The sequence below is a fragment of the Gossypium hirsutum genome, chromosome A12 (genome assembly GCF_007990345.1).
Source record: "Gossypium hirsutum isolate 1008001.06 chromosome A12, Gossypium_hirsutum_v2.1, whole genome shotgun sequence".
NCBI classification, from domain to species: domain Eukaryota; kingdom Viridiplantae; phylum Streptophyta; class Magnoliopsida; order Malvales; family Malvaceae; genus Gossypium; species Gossypium hirsutum.
Window position 1 is genome coordinate 21,903,934 of NC_053435.1, and position 10,991 is coordinate 21,914,924.

General features: G+C 33.7%; 1 non-coding gene across 1 annotated transcript; it reads left to right on the forward strand.

The window, feature by feature from the left end:
- The first annotated feature begins 750 nt into the window (after window positions 1–750).
- Window positions 751–857, forward strand: LOC121211658 (small nucleolar RNA R71). Its single transcript, XR_005906877.1, has one exon. It is a non-coding gene; the product is annotated as a small nucleolar RNA R71 (small nucleolar RNA).
- The last annotated feature ends 10,134 nt before the right edge of the window (window positions 858–10,991 follow it).

Consider the following 10,991-nt stretch of genomic DNA (forward strand, 5'->3'; position numbering starts at 1 on the left):
TTCTTGGATTCTTCGTATCACTAGGTAAAGCACCTTGTGGTCGGTTCCTAAGTTCAGTTACAAACTGGCCCATTTGGTTTTCCAAATTCTTCAATTAACTGCTTGGCGTTGAATTAAGGCATCATTCTTCGCCATGTATGCCTTCAACAGATTCTCCAAGCTATTGGATGGTTCAGCTTGAACTAGGTTTTGAACTTGTTGGGAAAAACTAGGTGGCTGAGTCGATTGGATTGGGTGTAGTTGTTACTGGTTCAAGCCCCTTGGTTACTCTAGGAAAAATTTGGGTGGTTTCGCTATGATGGGTTATAGAAGTTGGATTGTAGTCCTTGCCTTCCTCGATTTTGGTTCTAATTACCCATGTAATATACGGATTCGGAGTTCGATGGACATTCTTCGAACAAAAGTCCTTCTCCACAATAAACATAGGCTATACTCTCAAGTTGGTGAGGTAGTTGGGCTACAAAACTGTTAGACCCATTAGTGGTAAGATTCTTAAGCATTGAGGATATTGAAGATACCTGAGATGCAAGTGAAGTGAGAGCGTCCACTTCATGTATTCCAGTGACTCATCTTTCTGACGCGGCTCGATTGGTTAGCCATTAATAATTGTTATTGGCAATCCTCTCGATGATTTCGTAAGCCTCATTATAAGACTTAGAAAGGAGAGTACCGTTAGCAGAAGCGTCCACTTCCATCCTTGTGTGAGCATTGAGACCATTATAAAATGTCTCAAGTTGGATACAATGTGGGATTCTGTGATGAGGGCATTTCTGTAATAGTTCTTTGTATTGCTCCCATGCCTCATACAAGGACTCATCATCCATTTGTTGGAAGGCAGTGATCTCGTTCCTCAACTTAGCATTCTTGCTAGGCGGGAAATGCTTCATGAGAAATCTTTCAGCTAACTCTTGCTATGTAGAAATTGAGTTTGGTGGCAATGAATTCAACCAGGCTTGAGCTCTGTCCCTTAGTGAGTACGGCAACAACTTCAATTGTAATGCATCTTCGGATACTCCAGCTAATTTGAAAAAGTCACTCACCTCCATAAATAGTCTTAGGTGAAGATAAGGATCTTCAGTAGGCATTCCATTGAATTGGCCCACAGTCTGAAGCATCTGGAACATGACTAGCTTCAGCTTGAATTGTTGTGCCTCAATTTCGGGTATCCTAATGCCTGGATTAAGATCGTTAAATACTGGCACAGCATATTGTCTTAAGGCTCTATCCCTATCATCAGCAATAAGAATAGGATTTTGAGCAGGGCTTGTTCCATTTCCTTGGATCGGATTTTCAAAGTTCATTTCTTTGGTTTTGTTTGGTTCGCTTGTCTTCTTCACTGTCGAAAGGTTCGTTCTATCTCAGGGTCTACAGCGAGTAAGTCAATAATCTGGTCAATGTTCATAAACACCTAAAATTATCAGAGAAAAATTAATTAAGTTAAAAATTAAACAGAAAAATAAACCAAAATGTAAAACTAACAAATTCACAAATAATGGCTTTTTAAAACAATCCCCGGCAACGGTTCCAAAAACTTGGAATGACGGAAAAATGTGCAAGTGTACACAATCGCAACAAGTAATAAAGTGACAAGTAATGTCGAGTTATCGTACCCACAGGGACTGTAAAAAGAATTATTTATGAAATTAATTGTAAAACACTTTGGTGAGGTAAAAATAAATTGGTTTTAAAATATGGTCAAAAACTATTTCAAAACTAAGTAAATAATTAAAATAAAACAAAAGGAGTTCTAATGCATGATTTCAAATAAGATTTAATCAAGGTAACATACTTGTGTTAGATTAATTATATTCCTTTAACTTAGACTAATACAACTCATGTTTACATTGTTACTAATAAATTCACGGCAACTCAGTAATTGGCTAACTTCTGAACATACTCACATACAAAAATCCATTCATCTCTTGACATATCCCTATGTCAATTCAATTAACTAAACAGATTCTAATAAGCAAACATGTTATTGTACATACATACTCATTAAATTGAACTAATCTCTTGCATATCCCTATGTCAATTCAAATGATTAATTAAATCTAATAAGCATATAGAAGACTATGTGAGGTAACAAGGCATCCCTACCTTGAAACAGTTTAATCACAATAATCTTGCATGTTATGCAAGGCAACAGTATCTCCAGATACATTGCTAATTTATCCTTCACCTACCTTAGAAGAATAAACATGCACTGATTAAGTATTGTGTCAATTAATTATAATTTCAATCCGTTTAAATAATTAATTCATTAGTTATTTAACAATTATATTGCAAAAATAACTTAGGCATGATTTTACTTAACTAAGAAATTTACTGAGGCCTATAACAGCATAAACATCATTTTAACAATTCAAGTAGGCAGAATATAATCAACCCAACACAAACTTAATTTTAAGCTAAATTGATTAAAATAACCATTTCAATAGCATAAATATTCATAAACATGTTTGTCAAAACAGCAACAAAAATTAAAGAGATAGGAAAAAGAAGAAAACTGGTGTTTCTCCGTGGCTCGACTAGTTGTTTCGTTCTTTGTTCTTTGTTGCCCTCGGCTATCAAGATGGCTTGTGAACACCTAATTGCTGCTCCAAAATGGCTGATGAGAGCCTCTTTCCCAAGAGAAGAAATCAGCACTTGAAAGATAAGGGAAATGGGGTGGAAAAAGTAAGAGAGGAGAAGAGAGAATAAGAGAATATTGTGGAATGAGGGATGGGTTGAATGATCAGCAAGAGGTGGCTTTTATAGCTGATTGTGGCAGCTAAAAATAGAAAATTCCAGTAGCCAAAGAGCCCCCCTATGGTCGGCCATCTACTTGGCAAGAGTTGAGACTTTCAACTTTGCTAAAAATGGCCTGGGGCAAATCTACAAAGCCACAATTAAAGGTGGGGTTTGAATGCAAATTAGAAGTCTTTCGAAGGCCTTTTTGCAAGCATATTGAATCAGTGGCTGCCGAATTTGGGTCAACATATGAACTGTTTTGGGCTGCCGAATTAGTGGCTGGTTCGGTTCATTCAATATGGTTCAACCAGTGCGGCTCAACTGGACCCTTTCTCCATAATTAATTAAAAATAATTTATTTAACCCAAATTAAATGGGGAATAAATTAAAATTAATTAAATTATGAACTAATACACATTTTTTGGACCGTATTAGGCTGGAAATTCGTATGCCTCGATACTTCAAATTGCTTCCCGGTTTTGTGCTTTTAGCAGTGTCAACAGAGCCAATTTTTGCCTTTTGCGCTAATCTGTCGAAAATAGTCAAAATTAATCAAAATTGAGTATAAAATTAACTAAATTCACCATGTTCATATTTTTAACACAATTTAATTATTTTATAATATTTAATTATTTTTCGATAAGAATTTAACTGGATTTGCATGAATTTAAGAATGGGTATGAAAAAGTATATAAATTTTTGTGTTTCCATGCTTGCGGATGGATATAAAAATAAATAATATAGTGCAAAATTTTATAACATGCGAATTCTATTGATAATGCAAGCTCTGATTATTGCCAAATAAGATTATCGTGAAATGCTAGGTGCAATCTCAACTGTAATGCGAGCCAATTATATTTGTGCATTGTAAAATATTGTGAACCATGTTAACTTTGCGAATTATATTATTATGCGAACTGTGTTAATTTGGTAATTTGTATTAATATGATGAACTGTATTAATTTGCCAAACTATGGATTGTGAGATTTTGAGTTGTATTGTATGTAAACTAAGTTATTGAATGCCCTATGCTAAATAAAATATGCAAACTATAATTTATGTGAGCTATGACATGAATGATATGTTAATTGTGATTTTGAGTGCAATATATGTTGCATGAAATTTTTATTATATACAAATCATGCTCTATTGCGAATTGTGAATTACGAACTATGTTATATTGTATGAGCTCTGTTTAACTGCGAGCTCTATTATACTGAATATTGTGAATGTGTTAAAATAGACATGTTGGCATTGGGACCTTATGGAACCATTGGATATAGTTGGCATACCATAGGGTTGTGAGTACTCACTCTTTTTATTGTGATGGGCATTGTGGCCCAGAAATGCATTGGAGATATAATGGAATGATGAGCATAGCTTCATTCACCGTAGATAGCTCAGTGTGTTTGGAAAGTGTGAGCATTTGTGCTACCCTTACATCGAAGACAACGCAGAGCTCTTTTGAGTCAATAACGAGGCGTTATATGGAGATCCATTTGTCCAATGTGTGGTGATAGAGTCCCATATATGTTTCATAATCAAAAAAATGACAATTTATCATTATTTGAAATATATGAGTTATGATGGAGTATGAACTATTATTTTGTATGAATTATTATTCAGTATGAACTAATATTTCATATGAACTATTATTTTGCATGAGTTGTCATTTGGTATGAATTGTTATTTTATATGAACAGATGTTTGATGCGAATTGATAATTTATGTGATCTGCCAATTTTATGAGAATTACTTATTATATGTGCACCACTTATTTTATGAGAACTATTGTTTCGTGTGAGTTACTATTTTGTGTAGACTATAATAATATGTGAATCATTATAATATGTCACCTTTTAACCTGACTGATGTGTTTATTCGTAGTAATTTAGCTTGTGAAGAGGTGGGGAAGTGAGCCATCCAAGTGATCCAAAATGAGACTATATCTGGGTATGTTGTTGTGTTCCTGAACCCAATGTGGAAGGCAAGGTGGGACCAAATTTTGGGATTTAGTATTAGACTTACTTATAATTGTCGAGTTGTAATTGGACACTATGGACTCTTTAATTGATTGGTTTAAAACTTTTATCATTGTGTTAGATAGATGATTGAATGATGGATTATGATTGTTTGATAATTGGTTTGAATAATTGTTCGACTAACTTGCAAGTATAGGTTGAAGATTCGATGAACATCGAGGTAAGCCTTAGATGTTTTATGTGTGGTTTGGATACAAACATGTGCTTGGTATGCATGAGATGTAACACAAAATTTGGTCAAGACATTTAAACTGTTAAATGCTTGCTAACTAATTAATTAATAATGTTATGAGGTTGTGTGAGATGCTTTTGTAAATTTTCCAAAATAAGACTTATACGTTTAATCCTACAATGCTATTGTTAAAATTTGTGAAATGGAGTTTTTCCCAACATATTACTATATATTACGTTTTAAATCTAATTATATGTTTTTAAACCAAACAGTTTTCCTAGTCCCTACAAATATAGCCTTTTAAAAATACCCTATTGCGTCCATGTATGTTTAATTGAATTTTTTGAGGTAATTGCTAGTTAAATACTAAATTACGAATTAGTCTTGTTGTTTATTTGATGTTCAGAGTAGCATAGCGGAAGCATGATTTTAGGATTTTAAGTATTCTCTGAATGATTGCGTGGTATGATTGGCGGGATGGTGTGTTTTTATGGTGTTTTGATGGAGAGTCACTTTGGTGACTAATGTGACGTTCGAAATTTGGGTCAAACCGTCCCGACTGAGTTTGGATATGGAAAAGGGTAAATTTACAATTTATTCAATGAATTATTAATAACTTTATAATTTTTTACTAAATTATTAGTAAATTTATAATTTATAATTATTATATACAAATATTTGAAATTAACAAATTTGACTTGACAATATAGGTTTTATTGTAATAACTGATTTCATTCTAACCATTAACATGAAAAAATTTCTTCACGGTGACTAATTTCCTTCTTGTTTAGCACCTAATTACATATGCATCACGTTTGTAATGATTATTTTATCTAATTAATAATTAAAGAGATATGCTACTAGATTGTCTTATAATTAAAGACTTATTACCTCATTATATAATTTTAAATATTGAGACTAATTTTTTTTAAATCGAGATATTATACAAATTAAATCTTTAATATTACATAATAATAATTTGGAATCTTTAGAATAATATGTTTTTCATGAATTTAAAAAATACTAAACGCCGAATTAGAGTTAACAATTACAAAGAACACCCGATAAATTGATTTTTTTCTATTGGCCTTTTCTTTTAATCACACAAACCTTAAGTGATGTCAACTATTATTTTATGTGTAATTTCTGTGTATAACCTAATAGGTAGACGAATGATCGATTTATAATGATAAACTTTTAATTCGATATGTCCATCAAGTAACCGAATGAATAGATAGAATTTAACTTCTATTAAAAGTAAAATGTTTATTCCCTTCAAATTGGACCACATTATCTTAGACTTAGTTGAGTCCACATAATTAGGCTAAAATCTTACATCCTTCTATTTGGCCCAATAAGGTGGAACATAAACTTTAATAGAATAAACAATGAGTGCACATAAAAATAACATTAATCATAATTACTGTTATGAATATCTCATTAAGTGGACGTCCATCATGATCAAGATAAAGTTTTAATATACTTTAAAATCTAATATTTAAAATCTAATAGTTATTAGAATTAGATCTCAACTTCTTTTATACTTCTTATGCCTATAATAGAGACTCTGATGAAGCATTGTAATCACCCCTTTTGATCAATAAGTTACATTCTCTATTGCTTTCATATTTTCTTTGTTCTTTATTCTCTCAATCTCTCTTTATTTTATAACATGTTATCAGCACGATCTTGCTCAAAGTGATGCAAAGTTTTTACAGGAAGTTTCTTTTAGTTTCATATCTGATTATTATTTTTCATTCTTCTTTCATTATATGTTATCATTGTTTTGATTAACTTATTTTACATTTTGTTTTTAAGGATGGTGAAAGATTTGATATCGTTATCCATATGAAATCAAGAATATTTTCGAACTATCTCATACCTTCTAGTGACGACGATGATGTTAAAGATCTTCAGGTATATTTTACTATATTTTATTTATTGTTTATTATAATTGGAGGCTAATTATGACAACATGCATAGATAGATTTTGATTTGAAATCTCACACATGTTTGCGATGGTAATTATGAAATAAAGAATCTATTGGGATGTCTATAAGTCCGTCCTACTAAATTTGTTACATTCCTAGAAGTGAATGTAATCATAAAGAAAATAAAAGATACACTCATGGACCACTAAAAGTGGGAACATAGTAATAAATAAGAGAACAATGAGAGTTCTTAAGATAACTTTTCAAGATAGCTAAAAGTGGTTTTGTCCCATTGTGTTTTCTTGGTAAGGTTTTTAATGAGGCAACATATTATACATATTATAGATTGTGTACTCTTTTTCCCTCTCGTTAGATTTTTATCCCACAAGGTTTTTCCTAATAAGGTTTTAATGAGGTACATTATCTACCAATGGACATCCAAGGGGGAGTGTTATGAATATCTTATTAAGTGGATGTCTATCATGATCAAGATAAAGTTTTGGTATACTTTAAATTCTAATAGTTATTAGAATTAGATCCCTACTTCTTTTATACTTCTTATGCCTATAAATAGAGACTCTGATGAAGCATTGTAATGTAACACCCCTTATCTATATTCAACGCCGGAACAGGGCTTGAGGCATTACCATACATACCATACAAACAATCATACAATTCTGAGCCATAAATTTGCGTTCAAATTAAAACCATTTGCAATTAATCATAAAGTCCCTAATACGAGCCTACGAGGCCCAAAACGTGCATTGGAAGTGGTCCAGGATTAAATGAAGAACTTTAGAAATTTTTACAAAACTTAGAAAATTTTTCTACTAACCAGGAGTCACACGCCCGTATGATCAGGCCATGTGGTCATACACTCCCGTGTCTCGACCCTATGTAACTCTTTGACTTGTAACTCATGAAAAAATTGAGGCCACACGGCCAAGTCATACGCCCGTGCGCTAGGCCATATAGAAAATTGATTTTCATAAAATAGGTGCAGACTTCATACGGCCAGGGCACACGCCCGTGTCTCTGCCCATGCACTCAATTCTGAGCATTCTATTTCTCAAAATTAAGGTGCAGGGGACACACGGCCAGAACACATGCCCATGGGGCAGACCGTGTGTCACACATGGCCTAGACACACTCCTGTGTATCTACCCATGTGGACAAAATAAAGGCCATCTACCAAGCCATTTGTCACCCTCATTTACACCTGCACGCACACAAGTTCAATGGCATAATCCATGGCATGTTTAAGCAACCAAAACATCCAAAATCAAGGCTAAATCATATCATTCATTACCAACACTTATCATATTTACTTTAGCATAATTTACCAAATCAATTCTTACCAAACTCACATTCACAAGTATCAATATGAATACTGTCATTATGCATAATTCTACTTAGGTTTCCTAGCACAGCCAATGACCCGTCTCATCCATTTCACAAGTCATTTAACCGTAATAAACATATAGTAACCCATTACAAAACACACACACAAAAAAAAGAAGGCATTAACACAAATACTTATATAAATGGGCTTACAACCATTTTAGCCAAATAAGTCAATTACATGGTTAAATACCAAATCACCTTAAATAAATATAAGCCAATACATTTGGCCAAATCAAATGACATATATAACAAAAAGACCAAGTCCCTATACATGTCATACTTTCAAAATACTAAGATCAACAATACCCAAAATGAAAGTTTGATAATGTGATTCGAATTGTAACACCTCTAACTTGTAACCGTCACTGGAAAGGTTAAGAGGCATTACTGGACTTATAACTCAATTCAGAATAATCATTTATCAAATGTCATCTCATTTCAGTAACTATCAATCATTCATATTCAATATTTACCCAAATCAAGCATACAAAGCTTTAATAATGTATTTGGGACTAAATCGTTAACATATTAAACTTCATAAACTTAGAAAATTTTCAACATTTCAAGTGTCACACGCCTGTGTGAACAGGCCGTGTGCTTCACACGGCTAGTAGACACGCTCGTATCATAGACAGTTTGAATATAGGGCATACATACTGACTTGTGTCACACGGCTAAGGACACGTCCTTGTGGCAAGTCGTGGGAAAATTAGGGAGGTTACTGAATTGGGTCACACGGCTGACCACACGCCCATGTGCTAGCCTGTGTACCATACACGGCTAGTAGACATGCCCGTGTGTCTAGGCCGTGTCAAACTTGTAGGGTATATTGACTTTAATTCAAAAGGGTACCCTAGGGGACACACGGTCATGCAACGTTACCGTGTGTGCACACGGTTGAGACACACGCCCGTGTCCCTGCCCGTGTGGACAAAAATAGTCTATTTGAAAAACCATTTTGCCACCTTAAAAACACAAGCATTTACAAGCATAATTGATCACATTTTCTCAACTCAGTAGGTAGCCAAAATATTCATTTCAATACACATTATAAGCCATATCAAACCTACCAATTATATATCCAAATACCTATTTAACAATATGCATAATCCATTCATTTAACAAACACATATTAGGACTTTACTTGCATAATTTCATTCAATCATTCCTTTCCCAAAACACACCATAATTGAGCACTTCAATTCAACCAAACCATAACATCAAAATAAGCCAAATTACATGGCTTACTTATACACAGAATATACCAAAGTCATGATATCAAGTAACATAACTATCATTCTTAAAACTAGCCTATACATGCCATATTTAAAAATTCACAAGTTCAAAAGTACCAATCAAAAATTGGATAGTGTGATGTGCAATTCCGACTTGTCCGGAACGAGCGAGCTAACTAGCCTATATAAAACATAGAAAAAGAAACAGAGTAAGCTTTATAGCTTAGTAAGCCTGTATAATTCAGAATTAAACTTACCCCTTTATACATAAGCAAAGAAACATAAAAAAATTCCAAAAATTCAATTAAATAACACCTAAAAACAAGTATACATAATATGTTAGTCATTTGACAAATACATGAAACTATCCATTAATACAAACTTTGCATTACTTCAAATTCACATATCATATACAACATTAGTAACATTTATAATCTATAACTTATCTGTATAAACAATATTTATGCCCATTGAAACTATTAGAACTTCAAAGGATACTTGAGTGAACAACGTCATTAATCCGTCAATTCATTATCATATATGCTCTTTTAAGCCATGATCGGTAAGCTCCTCCTGAGCTGATGGACAATAAGCTTTATAGAGCTAAAACGGTAAGCTCTATCGAGATGAACAGTAAGCACATACGAGCTGAAACGGTAAGCTCCAATGAGTTGAAAATAGTAAGCCCTTATGAGCTGATATATATCGGTAAGCTCATATGAGATGTGGTGAGTTCGCAACAAATGCAGGAGCTCGACCAAAACGATAAACTCGGTACCATGTCACACATATCAATGAATTAATACGGTTCAAACAGGGCTCGGTAACATATACTTGATAAACCGTAAATTATATATATTTTTACCCCATGTTTAATGCATTTTATCGATGATTTCTCATTAGAAATGGTGAATTCGATGCTTCTAATGCTTTAATTTCATGTTTTATACTTAGGAGAGCATAGGAGAGTGAAAGGAACAAGAAACGGGCCAAAAAGGGAGAAAATGGGCCAAGGTACGAAATCAACACGGCCTGGACCTCCTCACACAGGCAGACCACACGGCCATGTCAATTTGACAGGCTCGAGCACGGCCTGAAGTAATCGAACACGGGCGTGTCCCTGCCGAGCCCAAGTTGAGTCTAATTCAGAAAAGGCTAACTTTGAGGGCTTCTAGGCATTCCAAAGCTTATAAATACACCCTAGAGGAGGAAGAAAAGAGAGACGGAGAATAGAGAGTAAGGAATTACTCTAAGGAAGCCGATTGATCCATCTCAGAAGTCGGATTCATCAGCAAGACTGAAGATCTCTCCTCAATTTCCCTTCAGGAGTTTTGGGTTTTCTTTATGTTTTGTATTCTTTATTCTTCTGAGATGTTTTCTTATTTAGTTATGAAATAAAACCCCTAAATACCTAAGGGGAATGAAACCTAAGACGAATCTTGTTATTATTTTCTGAATCGCATGATAAATATTT